Source organism: Vigna unguiculata, chromosome 2 (assembly GCF_004118075.2).
Source record: "Vigna unguiculata cultivar IT97K-499-35 chromosome 2, ASM411807v1, whole genome shotgun sequence".
Lineage (NCBI taxonomy): Eukaryota > Viridiplantae > Streptophyta > Magnoliopsida > Fabales > Fabaceae > Vigna > Vigna unguiculata.
In genome coordinates, this window is record NC_040280.1 from 10,230,521 (window position 1) to 10,249,611 (window position 19,091).

General features: G+C 36.2%; 1 pseudogene; it reads right to left on the minus strand.

The window, feature by feature from the left end:
• Positions 1-17,083: 17,083 nt before the first annotated feature.
• LOC114174448 overlaps positions 17,084-19,091 on the minus strand; it is a 35,827-nt pseudogene continuing 33,819 nt past the window's right edge.

Sequence of the window (19,091 nt, forward strand, 5' to 3'; positions counted from 1 at the left end):
GGAAAGTTTATTTGTCAATGTCTTTTCTTCTATAGTTTGTAATTTCATTTCGCAAGAACAAAAGGATAAGCATGTGACTGAAACACACCAACAACTTCCATGTTTGAAAAGGAAGCTTTTTCATAGTGCTTTACTATGCATTTGGTCCGCTGATGAGAAGCAAATTCGTCAAACACAGCACATGGAATTATTTATTGTTACATATCAAGGTGGGGTAGTGTTGGCAAGAAAAGTGCTCCACGGATTGCAAACATTGGAAAGGGACAAAGATGAATATATTCGAGTTGAATTTGATCCTGGAGGAAGAGAATTAGTTTCAAGTGTTGGAAAAATAAAGTCCTTCACAAGATCATAATAAACTTATATTAAAACTAGTTGAATAATAAAGTCTTAAGATTCGGGATGACTCTTCTCGAAGAATGAGGGTATGATGTGAATTGCATATGGGCCAAACATAGGATGAGTAATGTGCCATGTTGGTGCAAATTCTTATATTTAAATAACCGCCCAATGCCTTGTAAAATTGGCTGACCAAATTACCTTTTCGCCTAACCAATTAATGCGCTTTAGTTTTGCTTTATTTTCAAGTTGTAATATGGGTCCATATGCCAACTTGAGAACCATCCCTCGGAAGATCAAGAGGACCTTTGATGAGAGTTTGTGGATGACTTTTGGTAGCCTTCATTTCAGTTACAATCAACCATTAAGTAGTGGATCATTGTTAGCTTGAGTGGATTACCAATAGCTTTAAGTGTGTTGTAATTGAAATTTATGTGTCTTTTGTAATTCTGACGGTTAAAGCTCCTATATAAGCTGAACCATTTTCATCAATGAAAGCAAGCTGAGTTTTATTCAGAAAATATAAGAGTTTTCTCTCTTCTATCTTAGTGAGAGTGACACTCCTAAGTTCTTGAGTGATTCAAGAATCCCTGTGTTTTATCAAAGGTCCTTTATCCCTTTGTGTGTTTAAACTCTTAGGCTTATCTTCCATTCATGGAAGTATGATCTCTGTCAATTTCCACTCCATCTTCTGTGTGTTTCCATTTTCTCGTTTTAAATAATTTCTCAAATTTCTTGCTTGTTAGCATTCCAACCTTGATAGATCAGTAAAACGAATCCAACTGTCTGCATTCACATCATTTAGTATTCAGAGCCTGGCTATCTAGATTTGGAACGGGAATGAAAGTTTATTATACAGGGTGTTTAATCGAAGGCCACGCATGTTTAGTTGCATTCGATTACGGAAGCGACAACAATGTTGTGAGCAAAAGATTGGTGGAGAAACTTCAGTTACCAACAACCTTTCACCGGGATCAAGCATGGATCAAATTTAGTACAGGGCAACGTGAGAAAGAAGTGTTATGTGATTTTGCTCCCATGGACTCTGTCATCTTCTTTTTGGATGGCCATGGCTTCCTTTTAAGACACTCGATCTTGATGAATGTTCCCTTTATTTTGAGGCATGAGGGACATAAAATGAAGTTGAAAATTATGACACCAAGACAAGTCAGTAAGAATCAACGTAGGCTGAAGGAGAAAATAGAAAAAGAAAGAATAGAAGAAGAAGGATTAAAAACTGCAGAAGGAAGGGGAAATGAAGAAAAAGCATTGGAAGTAGAGAAAAATATGATGGAAAGTTTATTTGTCAATGTCTTTTCTTCTACAGTTTGTGATTTAATTTCGCAGGAACAAAAGGATAAGCATGTGACTGAAACACACCAACAACTTCCATGTTTGAAAAGGAAGCTTTTTCATAGTTCCTTACTATGCATTTGGTCCGCTGATGAGAAGCAAATTCGTCAAACACAACACATGGAATTATTTATTGTTACATATCAAGGTGGGGTAGTGTTGGCAAGAAAAGTGCTCCACGGATTGCAAACATAGGAAAGGGACAAAGATGAATATATTCGAGTTGAATTTGATCCTGAAGGAAGAGAATTAGTTTCAAGTGTTGGAAAAATAAAGTCCTTCACAAGATCATAATAAACTTATATTAAAACTAGTTGAATAATAAAGTCTTAAGATTCGGGATGACTCTTCTTGAAGAAGGAGGGTATGATGTGAATTGCATATGGGCCAAATGTAGAATGAGTAACGTGCCATGTTGGTGCAAATTCTTATATTTAAATAACCGCCCAATGCTTTGTAAAATTGGCTGACCAAATTACCTTTTCGCGTAACCAATTAATTCGCTTTAATTTTGCTTTATTTTCAAGTTGTATGGGTCCATATGCCAACTTGAGAACCATCCCTCGGAAGATGAAGAGGACCTTTGATGAGAGTTTGTGGATGACTTTTGGTAGCCTTCATTTCAGTTACAATCAACCATTAAGTAGTGGATCATTGTTAGCTTGAGTGGATTACCAATAGCTTTAAGTGTGTTGTAATTGAAATTTATGTGTCTTTTGTAATTCTGACGGTTAAAACTCCTATATAAGCTGAACCATTTTCATCAATGAAAGCAAGCTGAGTTTTATTCAGAAAATATAAGAGTTTTCTCTCTTCTATCTTAGTGAGAGTGACACTCCTAAGTTCTTGAGTGATTCAAGAATCCCTGAGTTTTATCAAAGGTCTTTTATCCCTTTGTGTGTTTAAACTCTTAGGCTTATCTTCCATTCATGGAAGTATGATGTCTGTCAATTTCTGCTCCATCTTCTTGTTTGTTTCCATTTTCTCGTTTTAAATAATTTCTTAAATTTCTTGCTTATTAGCATTCCAACCTTGATAGATCAGTAAAACGAATCCAACTATCTGCATTTACATCATTTAGTATTCAGAGCCTAGCTATCTAGATTTGGAATGGGAATGAAAGTTTATTATACAGTGTGTTTAATCGAAGGCCACGCATGTTTAGTTGCATTCGATTACGGAAGCGACAACAATGTTGTGAGCCAAAGATTGGTGGAGAAACTTCAGTTACCAACAACCTGTCACCCGAATCAATCATGGATCAAATTGAGTATAGGGCAACGTGTGAAAGAAGTGTTATGTGATATTGCTCCCATGGACTCTTGTCATCTTCTTTTTGGATGGGCATGGCTTCATTTTAAAACACTCAATCTTGATGAACGTTCCCTTTATTTTGAGACATGAGGGACATAAAATGAAGTTGAAAATTATGACACCAAGACAAGTCAGTAAAAATCAACATAGCCTGAAGGAGAAAATAGAAAAAGAGAGAATAGAAGAAGAAGGATTAAAAACTGCAGAAGGAAGGGGAAATGAAGAAAAAGAATTGGAAGTAGAGAAATATACGATGGAAAGTTTATTTGTCAATGTCTTTTCTTCTACAGTTTGTGATTTCATTTCGTAGGAACAAAAGGATAAGCATGTGACTGAAACACACCAACAACTTCCATGTTTGAAAAGGAAGCTTTTTCATAGTGCCTTACTATGCATTTGGTCCGCTGATGAGAAGCCAATTCGTCAAACACAGCACCTGGAATTATTTATTGTTACATATCAAGGTAGGGTAGTGTTGGCAAGAAAAGTGCTCCACGGATTGCAAACATTGGAAAGGGACAAAGATGAATATATTCGAGTTGAATTTGATCCTGAAGGAAGATAATTAGTTTCAAGTGTTGGAAAAATAAAGTCCTTCAAAAGATCATAATAAACTTATATTAAAACTAGTAGAATAATAAAGTCTTAAGATTCGGGATGACTCTTCTCGAAGAAGGAAGGTATGATGTGAATTGCATATGGGCCAAATGTAGGATGACAAATGCGCCATGTTGGTGCAAATTCTTATATTTAAATAAGCGCCCAATGCTTTGTAAAATTGGCTGACCAAATTGTGTTTTGGCTAAACCAATTAATGCGCTTTACTTTTGCTTTATTTTCAAGTTGTAATAAGGGTCCATATGCCAACTTGAGAACCAGCCATCGGAAGATCAAGAGGACCTTTGATGAGAGTTTGTGGATGACTTTTGGTAGCCATCATTTCAGTTACAATCTAGCATTAAGTAGTGGATCATTGTTAGCTTGAGTGGATTATAAATAGCTTTAAGTGGGTTGTCATTGAAATTTATGTGTCTTTTGTATTTTTGATGGTTAAAACTCCTATATAAGCTAAACCATTTTCATCAATGAAAGCAAGTTGAGTTTTATACAGAAAATATAAGAGTTTTCTCTCTTCTATCTTAGTGAGAGTGACACTCCTAAGTTCTTGAGTGATTCAAGAATCCCTGAGTTTTATCAAAGGCCCTTTATCCCTTTGTGTTTTTAAACTCTTAGGCTTATCTTCCATTCTTGGAAGTGTGATGTCTGTCAATTTCCGCTCCATCTTCTTGTATGTTTCCATTTTCTCGTTTTAAATAATTTCTCAAATTTCTTGCTTATTAGCATTCCAACCTTGATAGATCAGTAAAGCGAATCCAACTTTCTGGATTCACATCATTTGGTATTCAGAGCCTGGCCATCTAGATTTGGAATGGGAATGAAAGTTTATTATACAAGGTGTTTAATCGAAAGCCACGCATGTTTAGTTGCATTCGATTACGGAAGCGACAACAATGTTGTGAGCCAAAGATTGGTGGAGAAACTTCAGTTACCAACAACCTGTCACCCGAATCAATCATGGATCAAATTGAGTATAGGGCAACGTGTGAAAGATGTGTTATGTCATATTGCTCCCATGGACTCATGTCATCTTCTTTTTGGATGGGCATGGCTTCATTTTAAAACACTCAATCTTGATGAATGTTCCCTTTATTTTGAGGCATGAGGGACATAAAATGAAGTTGAAAATTATGACACCAAGACAAGTCAGTGAGAATCAACATAGGCTGAAGGAGAAATAGAAAAAGAAAGAATACAAGAAGAAGAATTAAAATCTGCAGAAGGAAGGGCAAATGAAGAAAAAGAAATAGAAGTAGAGAAAAAGACGATGGAAAGTTTATTTGTCAATGTCTTTTCTTCTACAGCTTGTGATTTCGTTTCACAGGAACAAAAGGATAAGCATGTGAATGAAACACACCAATAACTTCCATGTTTGAAAAGGAAGCATTGTCATAGTGCCTTATTATGCATTTGGTCCACTGATGGGAAGCAAATTCGTCAAACACAGCACACGAAATTACTTATTGTTACATATCAAGGTGGGGTAGTGTTGGAAAAAAAAGTGCTCCACGGATTGAAACCATTGGAAAGGGACAAAGATGAATATATTTGAGTTGAATTTGATCGTGGAGGAAGAGAATTAGTTTCAAGTTGTGGAAAAATAAAGCCCTTCACAAGAGGACCTTTGATGAGAGTTTGTGGATGACTTTTGGTAGCCTTCATTTCAGTTACAATCTAGCATTAAGTAGTGGATCATTGTTAGCTTGAGTGGATTATCAATAGCTCTGAGTGGATTGTAATTGAAATTTATGTGTCTTTTGTAATTCTGACGGTTAAAGCTCATATATAAGCTGAACCATTTTCATCAATGAAAGCAAGCTGAGTTTTATTCAGAAAATATAAGAGTTTTCTCTCTTGTATCTTAGTGAGAGTGACACTCCTAAGTTCGTGAGTGATTCAAGAATCCCTGAGTTTTATCAAAGGTCCTTTATCCCTTTGTGTGTTTAAACTCTTAGGCTTATCTTCCATTCTTGGAAGTGTGATGTCTGTCAATTTCCGCTCCATCTTCTTGTATGTTTCCCATTTCTCGTTTTACATAATTTCTCAAATTTCTTGCTTATTAGCATTCCAACCTTGATAGATCAGTAAAACGAATCCAACCGTCTGGATTCACATCATTTGGTATTCAGAGCCTGACCATCTAGATTTGGAATGGGAATGAAAGTTTATTATACAGTGTGTTTAATCGAAGGCCACACATGTTTAGGTGCATTCGATTACGGAAGCGACAACAATGTTGTGAGCCAAAGATTGGTGGAGAAACTTCAGTTACCAACAACCTTTCACCCGAATCAAGCATGGATCAAATTCAGTACAGGGCAACGTGTGAAAGAATTGTTATGTGATATTGGTCCCATGGACTCTTGTCATCTTCTTTTTGGATGGGCATGACTTCATTTTAAGACACTCCATCTTGATGAACGTTCCCTTTATTTTAGACATGACAGACATAAAATGAAGTTCAAAATTATGACACCAAGACAAGTCAGTAAGAATCAACATAGGCTGAAGGACAAAATAAAAAAGAAAGAACAGAAGAAGAAGAATTAAAAACTGCAGAAGGAAGGGGAAATGAAGAAAAAGAAATGGAAGCAAAGAAAAATATGATGGAACGTTGACTTGTCAATCTCTTTTCTTCTACAGTTTGTGATTACATTTCGCGGGAACAAAAGGATAAGCATGTGAATGAAACACACCAACAACTTCCATGTTTGAAAAGGAAGTTTTTTCATAGTGCCTTATTATGCATTTGGTCTGCTGATGAGAAGCAAATTCCTCAAACACAGCACATGGAATTATTTATTGTTACATATCAAGATGGCGTAGTGTTGGCAAGAAAACTGCTCCACGGATTGGAACCATTGGAAAGGGACAAAGATGAATATATTCGAGTTGAATTTGATCCCGGAGGAAGAGAATTAGTTTCAAGTTGTGGAAAAATAAAGTCCTTCACAAGATCATAATAAACTTATATTAAAAGTAGTAAAATAATAAAGTTTTAAGATTCGGGACGACTCTTCTCGAAGAAGGAGGGTATGATGTGAATTGCATACGGGCCAAATGTAGGATGACTAATGCGCCATGTTTGTGCAAATTCTTATATTTAAATAAGCGTCCAATGCTTTGTAAAATTGGCTGGCCAAATTGTGTTTTGGCTTAACCAATTAATGCGCTTTAGTTTTGCTTTATTTTCACGTTCAAACAACGGTCCATATGCCAACTTGAGAACCAGCCCTCGAAAGATTAAGAGGACCTTTGATGAGAGTTTGTGGATGACTTTTGGTAGCCTTCATTTCAGTTGCAATCAATCATTACGTAGTGGTTCATTGTTAAATTGAGTGGATTATCAATAGCTTTAAGTGGGTTGTAATTCTGACGGTTAAAGCTCCTATATAAGCTGAACCATTTTTATCAATGAAAGCAAGCTGAGTTTTATTCAAAAAATATAAGAGTTTTCTCTCTTCTATCTTAGCGAGAGTCACTCTCCTAAGTTCTTGAGTGATTCAATAATCCCTGAGTTTTATCAAAGGTCCTTTATCCCTTTGTGTGTTTAAACTCTTAGGCTTATCTTCCATTCTTGGAAGTGTGATGTTTGTCAATTTCTGCTGCATCTTCTTGTAGGTTTCTATTTTCTCGTTTTAAATAATTTCTCAAATTTGTTGCTTATTAGCATTTCAAACTTAGTTGTATTCGATTACGGAAGCGACAACAATGTTGTGAGCCAAAGATTGGTGGAGAAACTTTAGTTACCAACAACCTTTCACCCGAATCAAGCAAGGATCAAATTCAGTACAGGGCAAAGTGTGAAAGAAGTGTTATGTGATATTGCTCCCTTGGAATCTTGTCATCTTCTTTTTGGATGGGTATGACTTCATTTTAAAAAGCTCAATCTTGGTGAACGTTCCCTTTATTTTGAGGCATGAGGGACATAAAATGAAGTTGAAAATTATGACACCAAGACAAGTCAGTAAGAATCAACATAGGCTGAAGGAGAAAATAGAAATAAAAAGAATAAAAGAAGAAGAATTAAAAACTGCAGAAGGAAGGGGAAATGAAGAAAAGAAATTGAAGTAGAGAAAAATACGATGGAAAGTTTACTTGTCAATGTCTTTTCTTCTATAGTTTGTGATTTCATTTCGCAGGAACAAAAAGATAAGCATGTGAATGAAACACACCAACAACTTCCATGTTTGAAAAGGAAGCTTTTTCATAGTGCCTTATTATGCATTTGGTCCGCTGATGAGAAGCAAATTCGTTAAACACAACACATGGAATTACTTTTTGTTACATATCAAGGTGGGGTAGTGTTGGCAAGAAAAGTGCTCCACGGATTGCAACCATTGGAAAGGGACAAAGTCTAATATATTCAAGTTGAATTTGATCCCGGAGGAAGAGAATTAGTTTCAAGTTGTGGAAAAAGAAAGTGCTTCACATGATCATAATAAACTTATATTAAAACTAGTAGAATAATAAAGTCTTATGATTCGGGATGACTGTTCTCGAAGAAGGAGGGTATGATGTGAATTGCATACGGGCCAAATGTAGGATGACTAATGCACCATGTCGGTGCAAATTCTTATGCTTAAATAAGGGCCCAATGCTTTGTAAAATTTGTTGACCAAATTGTGTTTTGGCTTAACCAATTATCGCGCTTTAGTTTTACTTTATTTTCAAGTTGTAATAAGGGTCGATATGCGAACTTAAGAACCAGCCTTCGGAAGATAAAGAGGACCTTTGGTGAGAGTTGGTGGATGACTTTTTATAGCCTTAATTTTAGTTAGAATCAACCATTAAGTAGTGGATCATTGTTAGCTTGAATGGATTATCAATAGCTTTGAGTGGGTTGTAATTCCAATTTATGTGTCTTTTGTAATTCTGACGGTTAAAGTTCCTATATAAGCTGAACCATTTTCATCAATGAAAGCAATCTAAGTTTTATTCAGAAAATATAAGAGTTTTCTCTCTTCTATCTTAGTGAGAGTGATTGTCTTAAGTTCTTGAGTGATTCAAGAATCCCTGAGTTTTATCAAAGGTCCTTTATCCCTTTGTAAGTTTCAACTCTTAGGCTTATCTTCCATTCTTGGAAGTGTGATGTCTATCAATTTTCGCTCCATCTTCTTGTATGTTTCCATTTTATCGTTTTAAATAATTTCTCAAATTTCTTGATTATTAGCATTCAAACCTTGATAGATAAGTGAAACGAATCCAACCGTCTGGATTCACATCATTTGGTATTCAGATCCTGGCTATCTAGATTAGGAATGGGAATGAAAGTTTATTATACAAGTTGTTTAATAGAAGGCCACGCATGTTTAGTTGCATTCGATTACGGAAGCGACAACAATGTTGTGAGCCAAAGATTGGTGGAGAAACTCCAGTTTCCAAAAACCTTTCACCCGAATCAAGCATGGATCAAATTCAGTACAGGGCAACGTGTGAAAGAAGTGTTATGTGATATTGCTCTCGTGGACCTTGATCATCTTCTTTTGGGATGGGTAGGTCTTCATTTTAAAACACTCAATCTTGATGAACGTTCCCTTTATTTGAGGCATGAGGGACATAAAATGAAGTTGAAAATTATGACACCAAGACAAGTTAGAAAGAATCAACATAGGCTGAAGGAGAAGATAAACTGCAGAAGGAAGGGAAAATGAAGAATAAGATATGGAAGTAGAGAAAAATACGATGTAAAGTTTATTTGTCAATGTTTTTTCTTCTACAGTTTGTGATTTCATTTCGCAGGAACAAAAGGATAATCATGTGAATGAAACACACCAACTTCCATGTTTGAAAAGGAAGCTTTTTCATAGTGCCTTATTATGCATTTGGTCCGCTGATGAGAAGCAAATTCGTCAAACACACCACATGGAATTACTTATTGTTACATATCAAGGTGGGGTAGTGTTGGTGATGAGTGCGTATTTTTGCCCTCATTCAGTGTTTAATTCTGGGTATTTAATTGAATTTATGTGCTTAAAGAGTGATTTAATTGATAATTCTAATAATTAGGCCATTTGAGCTTGTGTGATAAAAATGTCTTAAAAAGTGATTTTTAGCTGCATAAATTATTTTTGGATATTTTAACGTTTGTTGATGCAGCTGAAGTTAAGATTAAGCTTATTTAAAGGTAGGAAAATAAATTGATTGAAATTACAAACACCTCTAAATAAGGCTGAAATTAACAAGTTTTGGAAAAAATCACTTCTGCACCCCTAAATTACATATGCACTCCCATATTTCCAAATGGGTCTCACAAAAACCTTATCTACACCCCTAATATTTCTATTCATCTCCACACAACCAAAAACCCTAGCCTCCATCTTCACCATGTTTCCGCCGCCGGGAGCACCAGCACCACCAATGGCCGCCGCGTGCATCAAGTCCGGCCACCACAGTTCCATCTTCTTGCATCACGCAGTAGCTTCCACACGAACCAGCATCACCATCATGGCAGCCGTCATTGCACTTCTCAGCAGCCAAAGGAGAAAGCGGAAACCCTAATTTGGGAGAGAGAAGGAGCTGCCACGTGTCATCCTCTCAATGGACACTAAATAGTCAAAGTTTGTCAAATCTGGTCAAAGCTGGTCAAACAGTCAAAGATTGGTCAAAGGAGAGGGGTTTAACTGCAAATATTGATATTTTTGGATATCTCTGCAAAATTGGACTATAGGATTGAAAATGAGCTATTTATTAAATTAATACAAATATTATTTGGTGATAATTTATTATATATCTTTAAATAATTTATTTATTTAATTATATCATAAATTATTAACCAACTATATTTGTTAAATAGTCTATATCTCTCCAAATATCTTTGAATATTTATCTTTATCTTTATTTTAAAAGATATTTGAAGATTTTAGCAACAGAAAAGCCCAGTCCAATTCCTATATAAAGAGACCAAGGGAGAAGTAGAAAACAAGCTCGGCACGTCGGAATTTAGGAACCCTTAGGGGGGCCTAATTTCTTTCTCTCTCTTTTCTTCTCTCTATTCTTCTTTTATCTTTATTTTGCATTCATGGAGTTCTAAACTTCTTGGGTTGATTCCATTGTAATTTCATTATGGATTCTGAGGTTAGAATGAATTAATTTCTTTGTTCTTTTTATTATTGTTGAGGTTTTAATTTATCTATGTCTTTTATCTTTGAATCACATAAAAAGTAATGATTTTAAATCTATATGCATGTTGATCATATGAGTTCAAGGGTTTTTTAAATTGAATTGAGACTTTACTTTGATTTTATTTAGAAACTTTCATGTGATTAAATGAGTTTTTACCAATAATTGAGACTTTACTTTGATTAAAGGTATTTACTCTAACGAAAATTAATTGAGACTTTACTTTGATTAATTAAGCTTTTTATTTGGTGAGGAGATAAAAGAATAGACATGATTAGGCATAGTAAAATTTGATTGAGACTGTACTTTGGTTGAATTTACTGTGGATAATCTAAAAGTTCTCACTTTTAATTGAGACTGTACTTTGGTTAAAAGTGAGAACGCCAACAAATTCATTGAGACTTTACATTGATTAATTTGTAAATCTACAACAATAATTAATTGAGCAATAATCTTTAGATAACCGATGATGAATCTATTTTGAAAAAGCAATGGAATCAATCTATTTTCTTTACTATTGTTTTTATTTCTTTTTATCTTTTAAACTTTATTTCTATCTTTGTTTATATTAATCCCCTATATTTTTTATTTTATTTGACTAACTCATTTGTATAGTTTTATAAGAACTAATTTGTTAAAAATCAATTCTGTGTTCGTTGAGAGACGACTTAGGGTTACTTTACCCTTTCTATTTTCTTGACTACTATCTTAGCAATACTGAAGTTGCTATAGTTTAGTAGTATTAATTTGATCGCGTCAACGACAGCGTTATCAAATTTGGCGCCGTTGCCGGGGAACACGGTTAGAATTTTTATCATTTTAGTTCTTATTTTTATTTTTATTCTTTTGATTTTATTTATTATTCTTATTTTTGTTTTATTTTTATTTTTATTTTTTGTTTATCACTAACATTTTCTTTTCTCAATTTTTATTCTAACATTTTTTTAATTTTCTTTAGTTATTTAATTTTATTTTATTTAGTTATTTTTTAAGCGTAATTTTTGTTTGAGGAATTTTGTTGGGAAATTTGTGAAACTAGTTGGGAAAAACTTTGGCTAAGGAAAGATAAGGTACTTAAGTTGTCCATTGAGACGCACCTCTCTTTCCTGGAAGTCTACTCAACAAGCTTTCAACTTATCTCTTTTTAGAAAACCTCTTTCAAAAATGCAAAATAGTTTTTCATATGAAAATAATCAACAGTGTGATTTTCAAGTGAATTATGATTACTATCCACAGCAACCACGTGATTTTCAGCAACAAATTGTCACACCTACTTCTGCACCTGATATAAGTGGGTTAACTTTACGACAATTTAATGATCTATATCCTAGATCATCTTTTTTGGGATATGAGCAACAACCATATTCTGAGTGTCCACCTCAGCAACCATATGTTCCAAATAGTGTTCAGCAACAATATGTACCACCACAGCAAGTTTAAGCAATCAATGGACCATCCTACAGGGAAGTTGATATTAATGGGTGAAGTTATAGAGAAATTAGAGTCCATGGATGAAAGGTTGCGAGTTGATCAACGATGTAGAAATATTGAGCAAGAGTGGTACGAAAATAAGCAAATATTGTCTGATATGTTGAGGGATGCAAGTAAGAACAACTTCATAGAATTACTTGTAACTGTTAATACTACCCCTCAACCCCATCAAAGATTTCCTGAAAATCCAGATTTTAACAAACTTCGTCATGAAATCAAAGATGTGCTTCTGAAGTTGGCCATCAGAGCTGAACAAATGTTTGAAGATTTGAGTCAGCTAATGAATGATGCAGTGAGAAAGGTCACTTTGGAAGATATGATGAAAATGATGACTGAAATGATGAAGATGAATCAGACAGACCAGAAAGAGATGATGAATGCTGCCACACAAAGCTTGCAGAATCAGTCTGAAAAACCAATAGCGGAATCACATCACATTGATATATCTACTGATGGATATAATGATTTTCATAGTAATATGTCTACTGATGGACATATTAAGGATGTTGCTGAAGTTGATATAGAAATTGAAGATTCTCACACTAACATATCTACTGATGGATATGTTGATAATGCTCAATGTGAATATAAAGTTTTATCTGTTGATGATATTTTTGAAGAGCAAAGTTGTGAGGACAATCCAATAGAGGAACCAAGTGCAGTTGAAGAGCCAACGATATTTAAAGATGCAGCTGAAGCATCTACTATTGCAACTGACTTGGTTAATGATGAAGCAGCAAATTCAACTACTTCAAGTGCAGATTTTTGCTCACAAGATGAGATTACAAGGATTACTGATGATCCGGTTAACCATCTGAATGCACCTGATGATGCTCAAGTTGAATTGAAGCCACACACTCCACACATCAAGTTTGTTGATGTGAATGATGCAAATAAGTTTTCAGTGGTTATCTTTGTTGATATGGCTGCAGAAAAAGAAGAAAGGTTGCTACAACAGGTAAAAAGCTTAGATTCATATTCTTTTGAAAACATTGTTGATAAAAAAGTTAATTTGCATGCATGTTTGTTTTTTGTTTCTGTTTTTAATTTTAAAAGTATTAAAAAAATTTCAAAAATATGTGTTTTTGTTTTCTTTAATAAAATTGTACAAGCTGACTTGTACTTTATAAAATTAAAGAAAATACATTTTGACATATGGCCAGATTGAGCCAATAGTCAAAAGATTTTTCGTTTCCTCCCCAAAATAAGTCCATCAAGGACATTTTTTCTGAAATAAGTGTGGGGGAGACAAACTGTAGGTAGGATTCTCCTTTTGATGTTTTTTGTTTTTTGTTTTTTTTTTTGTTTTTTGTTTTTGTTTTTTGTGTTTTTTTTCATTTAAAAAAATTGTGATTTCGTTTTGAGAAAATTGTGAAAGTATTAACTTTTTACTAAGTGAAACTTTTAAACAATATGTCTCATAAGAAATCCACCAAAAATATTTCCCTGCTTTCAATAAAACATATTGACATTGGATTTTGGGATTTGATTCAATAATTGGGATGATCATGATTATAGAAAAATAAAAGTCATGTTGGTATGAGTGGACTGTTTCTATGATTTGCTAATTGAGTTGATTTGAGAATTTCTTGATTAAATCTTTTGTGAAAGAATTTGACCTTGTGAGTCTTGAGCCTTAATGTAAAGGATGAACTGCCATATGTCATTCCTATTTTTTTCTTGAGTGACTTGCTCATGTCTGTTTATACTCAAATATTTAGCTTGAGTCTTTTGTTTTGCATCTTAGGTGAATATGCATGATTTGATATGACTGAGGCATTTCTTGTTTTTAGCTACTTGGCCAAATAAGCCCACCTTGATATTAATCCATTGGTAGCTCCTTTGAGCTTTAAACCTCTTTTTCTTGTTTTAAGCCTATTGCATAACCTTGAAAAGAAAAAGACTATATTCTACCTTAGGAAGAAAGAAGGAGCTAATGGATTATGTTCAGGAATGGTTGAGGAATAAAGTGTGTGGGTGAGTACCTCACCCACAAATTAATAAAAATGGTAAAAGGAAAAATTGTTGATGAAAAAGTGTTGAAATAATTGCTTTCTAAAAGAAAGAGAGAACAACAAAGCAATAAACGAAAAGGAGTTATTTTTGAAATTATGCTCCATTATCTTTCTATATTTTAATTTCAAAATCCCAAAAATCTTAAATTTTTTCCTACCTTTGCCTTAGCCCCATTATAACCTGTGAAAAGTCCTCATGATCTTTGAATGCATATTTTCTGAAAGTTTGTGAATATTAGAGTCTTGTTAAGTATTATGAGAGTTTACTTACATGAGTATTTTGAGTGAAAACACAAGCCAAAACACTTGAGAGAATTTTGGTGAGAAAATACACATTTAACTTTAGTGCTTTCTTTCATAATTGATTGTCTTGTGAATTCAAAAGATTAACTCATGTGTGAAAAATAGAACCTTTCTATTTGCATATACATGATAATTTGATCTCTAGAGTATTGATTTGTCTCCAGTGATGTTCATTCCTTTGATCCAGTGTTGATGTGAAATAAAATACCTTAGAACAAGTTTTGAAATTACTCAATTTTGCCCAGGAGTATTATTCTTATTTTTGTTTTATTTTTATTTTTATTTTTTTGTTTATCAATAACCCTGAGTCGTCTCACAACGAATACGGAATTGATCTCAAATATTTGATTCTCAAAAATGCAATTAAAACTAGCAATTATAAAAATAGGGGGTTTTGATATGCAAAGAAAATGACACGGAAGATTGTAAACACAATAATAGTAAATAGGTCAATTCCACTGCTTTTTCTAAATAAGATTCTTCATTGGTTATCTAGAGATTATTGTTAAATTAATTATTGTTGTTGATTTACAAATCAATAAATGTAAAGACTCAATTAATTTGTTGGCGTTCTCACTTTTAACCAAAGTACAGTCTCAATTAAAAGTGAGAACTTTTAGATTATCCATAGTAAATTCAATCAAAGTACAGTCTCAATTAATTTTACTATGCCTAATCATGTCTATTCCTTTGTTTCTTTACCAAATAGAAAACTTAATTAATCAAAGTAAAGTCTTGACTAATTTTAGTTAAAGTAATTACCTCTAATCAAATTAAAGTCTCAATTATTGGCAAAAACTTATTTAATCAAATGAAAGTTTCTAAACAAAATCAAAGTAAAGTCTCAATTTAATTTAAAAACCTTTTAACTCATATGATTAGCATGTATGTAGATTTAAAATCATTATTTTCTATTCGATTAAGAAGCAAAGGACATAGATAAACAAAAACCACAACAATAATCAAAATAACAAAACATATAAATTCATCTAACCTCAGAATCCATTTAAGAAATTACAGTGGAATCAACCCTAAAAGCTTAGCCCTCCATGGCTTTGATGGAATACATGATGATATGAAGGAAAGAAAATAAAAGAAGAGAATGAGAGATATGGTGGAGACGGTATCTGCCAAAACCAGAGAGTTCTAAGTGTCTAAGCTGTAAGCTGTAAAACTGTCAGTCCCCCTTTCTGCTCCCTTAAGTCTCTTTATATAGGCTTCCACTGGACTTTGGGCTTTATCTGTCAGTTGCTAAAATCATTTATTTTTATTTAATTAATTAGCAACTTAATTCCTGTCCAATTTCCAATTCTGCCCCTCTTATTTAAGCATTTTTACCAAATTGACCAGAATTTGACCAGAGTTTGACCAGTTTGACCAGAGTTTGACCAGTTGACTGCCTATCAGATGCTGACACGTGGCAGTGCAGATTCTCTCTCCAGAAATTAGGGTTTCACTCTCACACTCTTCTCCTTGGCTGCGCGACTGACGGCGGCTGCTCCGGCTTCTTCTCCGGCGAGCGTGGTGGTGACGCGTCGCGGTGCTGGTTCGCGCGGTGTGAATGACGAAGAAGATGGTGTTCGTGGTGGCTGGAAAAGGTTCGCGCTGTTGATGGTGGCGGAACTGGTGATTGCGGAGCGTGAACGGAGCTGCTGGACGCGAGAAGAAGATGGCTTTGCTGTTCTGGTTTTGCTCCTACGTTTTCCGTGGCTGCTGCGTGAGGAAAAAGAACTCGCGGTGGCGCAAGGTGGAGATGGTGGTGGCGCCGCGCGAGATGCAGAGATGATGGAGGCTGGATGCGCGGAGCAGTAGCGGATCTGTTGTAGCGGCGTGGTGGTCGTGGTGGATGCGATGCGCGAGTGAAGTGGCGCGGAGGCGAGAAGATGGTGTGTGCTGCAGTGGTTTCTGGTGCGTCGCCGGCGAGGCGAGGAGGTGCGGCGGCGGCTGCCATAGTGGTGGAAGGAGAGGAGAAAATTAGGGTTAGGGTTTTGGGAGATGAAGATGATGACGTGGCAGAGTCTAAGTGGTCAATTTGGTGAGGTGGGGATTATGACACGTGGCGGCTTATGGTTGGCTAATCTTAAAAGGTGGGGATTGCCACATGGCATGATCTCGTTGAGTGGAGTTTAAGTGGTAGGAGGGGTGCAACTTAGTGAAAACTGGGGGTGCAGAACAGGTTTTTGTGGTCCACTTGAGGGAGGAGTGTGCAAATAAAATCTGGGGGTGCATTTAGCTCCTGATTTATTCTTTTCCAGAATTTCTTGATTTTGGACTTATTTTGTAACTTTGAATATTTCAAAATCACACTATTAATTGACCAAAAATAAATTCCAGCTGCATTAACAAACGTTAAAATATCCAATAATATTTTATGCAACTAAAATCAATTTTTACGCCACTTTTACCAAACTTACTCAATAAATCCAATAATCACAAATCCTAATTAAATCAATCTTTAAGCACAGAAAATTCAATTAAATCCCCAAATTTAAATATTAAATGAGGGCAAAAATTTGAACTCATCATTCCTACATCCCCTTGTTCTCATCACCCCCCACGGCAGCTCCCGCATCCTTCTCCTCCTCTGCCGCCTTCTCCTCCACCTCCTCAACATCCCCCTCTTCCTCCCTCACCAACTTCCCACCAACTACGTCCTTATCTACGTCAAATCTTGAATCCAAGACATCCACATTCGGATGGAAGAAGGCCGCCTGCCGCAACCCCTTCTCAAAACCATTAATATGCTCTTGGATGACACTGTTCTTCAAATCGTCAAGTTCCCCAACAGCCCCATCATACTTATCCTTCAAATCCTCATAGTCTTCTTCCAACTCCCCTATATGCTTGTTTAGCTTTTCCTCAGAGTCCAAGCAACGCACCTTCCATGTTGCCAACCTTTTCCTTTCCGCTTCCCAGCCTTCTTTCTCCTTTTCTAAAGCCGCCTTCTCCTCCTCAAGCTTATCCACTTTACCATGCAACTCCCCCACCTCCTTTACTTCCCTTCTGTAAAGAGACCCTACACGCCGACTCAGGACTAAGGCCTTACTTCCAAACTCTACCATTGTTCTCACAATATGATCCACCTCCATGTTATCAATAGAGTTAACAACGGTATCCGGAAGGTCGATCGAGATATCCTTCCTAACGGATATCTCCGGCAACTCGATCAACCCGGCCTCAGGCAACTTCTCTCCACTAGCCGACCCCGCCCCGCTAGCCGTCCCAAGAAGAGCTGCCCTTATCTTCTTCACGTCTTTGCCCTTCCTGGGTCGAGGTGGAAGCTCAGCTTTCCTTTTCGTCTCGCCGTGTACATGCACCTCCACAACCGATTCCTTCAGGTTGGGAACGTCACCTTCCCAGCCGCCTTAGCCTTAGCGGCCATTTCCTTCATCAGTGATTGAAAGGGCGCCAGATTCTTCTTGCCAGATTGCGCCATATGCCCTACAATAACATATCACGACTCGGATCAAAACAACTTAGCATTATTAACACAGCTTAAGTAATAAATAGATACCTTCAATATCTATTATCGGATGCACCGAATTATAAACCCTAACTAGGCCCTTAGTGGGCAACTTATCCACAAATTTCAACAACATCCCCACCACCTCCTTGTCACCAGCCGACAACTCCTCCATTCCCATGTCTTTATATCGAGAAGGATTGTTGGTCCAGCTAAAGGGAAACTTGGTACTCCCATCCGCATTCAAAAAATGAGATTTACCCCGTTCCTTAACAACGACTTTAAAGTACCCGTTTTTGAAATGCTTGAAAGACTGGGAGAAAGCATCTAGTCTGCTGATGTTGGGGCGACTGATTAAAGAAAGCCAAGTAGCCGGCCTCCGGGGCCTGGTGTCATAAAAATACAAGAAAGCATAGGAAGTAGGCTCCAAATATAAGGACTCGCACAGAATGCAGAAGGCCTGCAAGTAAGCCCACCTATTAGGATGTAGCTGGTAGGTGCCACATTTAACGCCCGCAGCACACCCATAGTGAAATCGTCTAAGGGCAGTCGCACATGAAGCTGAGAAAAGTGGCACATATACATGTAGAAGAATTTTTCGGTAGCCCCTCTTGGCCAGGCATACCCGGTCGACGGCACTCACCCTCTCCAGCGAAATAATGTCTCCACTGACACCCCTGGACATAACGGGTGTCCAGTTCAGCCAAGAGTTCAACAGACGAGACCACCTGAATAAAGATCACGAACATCAGCAGCAACCCACCCATAGCCACCTTTGGCCGGCCAGTTACTCTCCTCCAACTCTTCGGGAGGATCCTCTCGAACCTCCCTCACTAACTCCATCGGCATCCCGCTCGTAACAACTCCAGAACTCGTACCCTCTCCGCCAAGTCGCCCATCCTTACTTCTATCTGACTCAGTACTTTCACTACTACTAGACGAAGACACGCTACCACTACTGGACATACCTGATTTCGTTTTTTTTACGAGAAGATGTCGGTCGAAATTGAGGACTAGTCGGACACTTTTACGCGCACAAGGTCTTTAAATTCAGAATTCACAAATGAAACAAG